The sequence below is a fragment of the Balaenoptera musculus genome, chromosome 19 (genome assembly GCF_009873245.2).
Source record: "Balaenoptera musculus isolate JJ_BM4_2016_0621 chromosome 19, mBalMus1.pri.v3, whole genome shotgun sequence".
In the NCBI taxonomy this organism is placed as follows: domain Eukaryota; kingdom Metazoa; phylum Chordata; class Mammalia; order Artiodactyla; family Balaenopteridae; genus Balaenoptera; species Balaenoptera musculus.
The window spans coordinates 2450408-2453039 of NC_045803.1; positions in this window are offsets into that span (position 1 = coordinate 2450408).

Genomic DNA, 2632 nt, shown 5'->3' on the forward strand with positions numbered 1-2632 from the left:
TTTTTTTTGTAGATATATGATAAACTTTTCCTAAAACTTGCATGGAAAGGCACAGGCTCTAAAATAGCTAAACAATCTTGACAAAGAATAGTGGGAGAACTCAACCCAATATCAGTGCTTAACTGTATTGCTACAGTAATCAATACACACATAGGTCAATGGAACAGAATAGAGAAACCAGAAGTAAACCCTCACTGTACGCTGAACTTATTTTAACAATTTTATTGAAAATATAATTCACATACCATGAAGTTCACCTATTCAAAGTATACAGTTCAATGGTATTTCAGTATATTCACAGGGTTATGTAACTATCACAATTAAATTTAAAACATTTTCATCACCACAAAAAAGAAACCCTCTATCTATCAGTGCTCATTCTTCATCTCCTCCCATCAGCCCAAAGCAACCACTAATTTACTTTCTGTCTCTGAAATTTGCCTATTCTGGATATTTCAGATAAACAGACTCATACAATATGTAGTCTTTTGTGACTGGCTTCTTTCACATAGTGTGATGTTCAAGGTTCATCCACGTAATGTGTGTATCAGTACTTCATTACTTTTATTACTTTCGATGGCTGAATAATATGGGCATTTGGGTTGTTTCCACTCTGGCTATTATGAATAGTGCTTCTATGAACGATTTGTGTACTAGTTTTTGCATGCATGTATGTTTTCATTTTTCTTAGGTATACACCTAGGACTGAAATTGCTGGTTCATATAGTAACTCTATATCTTTACCTTTTTAAGGAACTTCTGGAATGTTTTTCCAAGGCAGCTGCTTCATTTTAAATTCCCATTAACAATGTATGAGGGGTTCAATTTCTCCACATCCTCACCAACACTTGTTATCTGACTTTTTGATTCTAGCTATCTTAATGGGTGTGAAGTGGTAAGTCATTTTGGTTTTGATTTGCATTTCCCCAAGGACTGATGATGCTGAGCATCTTTTTATGTGCTTTTGGACCTTTTGTTTATCTTCTTTGGAGAAATGTCTATTCAAATCCTTTGCCCATTTTTAAATTGTGTTAATTGTATTTTTATTAGTTACTTGTTAAGTATTCTTTACATATTCTGGATACAAGTCCTTGTCAGAACTGAATTTTTGATAAAGCTGCAAAAGCAATTTAATGGAGGAAGAACAGCATTTTCAACAAATAACGCCGGAGCCATTAGACATCCATAGCCACATAAGAAAAAAGAGAACTTTGACCTCACACCTCTTACAAACCTTAAAATACAGACTTAAATTTGCTCCAGTACTAACCCATGAAAAAATGTATCTTCATTGTTACAGTGAGGGAAAAAATGGTTCCTTCTGTCTCAGATTCCATATTCTATCTCTAATACTCAAGATTATGTACTTAGATTATTACATTAAATTTAGATATGCTAGGCAGACATCTGCTTGCTAATTATCGACTTGAAAATGATAAAAGTGTTTTTTATGCAAGTCACAGTAGATTTTGATACAAGCTTTGTAGAGGGTTCTGTCAACAGAAGGAGCTTAAAAGGTAATGGTTGAAAACGAAAAATGTTATCACCTATCTTCTTCAGGCTAAAGAGGCCCAATTTCTTCATACATTTGTGAAATGTGGAAAAGGCTGCAAAAACCTGGACGTTTACTGATATGTCTTAACTTGCATAATGTTTGCACGGTTTCAGAAAGCAAGAGGTAAGGTATCAGTCATAATTTCAATACTAAAACACAAAACCATCTAGTTTTTGTGGATTGTGTACCTTTTACTTTTTTATACATAGGAACAGTTTTCCAATTTTGCAATCTTAGTGTAATTGTAACAGCTCTGTTCCTCCTCAAAACAAAACTTAACCTAAGAAATATTTCTACAGGTTGCTTCATCATCACACGATTATTTTTATGTTGTATAGTTTCAAACAGATGTAGTTATTTATTTACTTCTCTATTTTTAGCCATACTGTTTATATTCAACATTTTATTACTATGTACAATGTTTCAGTAGCTTTGTGAATATAACATTTGCATTTTTACATTTCCTCAATATAAAAATTACCAGCTTATTTAATGCTTTTTGTCATTGGTTACTTTGGTGAGACAAGTTACATTGAAGCTCTGCATCTTATAACGCAATTTCTAAAGAGGTGAGGCATCAATGTGGGTTAGGACTAGAGATGGGAGTTTATGAAGTATTTTCAGACATAGGTTGAATAGGAACCAGAGGGTGTAACAAAGAACTAAGAACTGAAAGAATGATCTTTATACTCTGTTTTGCTTTTCTTTATAACGCGTATCAATTCCCAGTATATATTAGTACCTTTTTTTTCCTATTAAATTTCTCCCATAATAGAATGTCAGCTCCACGGGTGGGGATTTTTGCACGTTCACAGTTGCGTCCCCAGCACCTACAACAGTGCTTGGCACACAGTAGGCGCTCAATAAGTGGCGAGTGAAAAGATAGGGAGGACAGAAGAAACAGAAAAAGAGCAAAGAAAGAAATCCCGAGCACCTTATCTCTTAACTACGCCCGCATCCTCCCGGGATCCGCCCCCCCTCCGGCGGGCCCCAGCCCTCACACCCAGCCCCGCCAGCTGCGTTTTTCCAGCACCGGGCCAGGAGCCCCACCTGCTGCGCCCAGGCGCGGGCCCGACC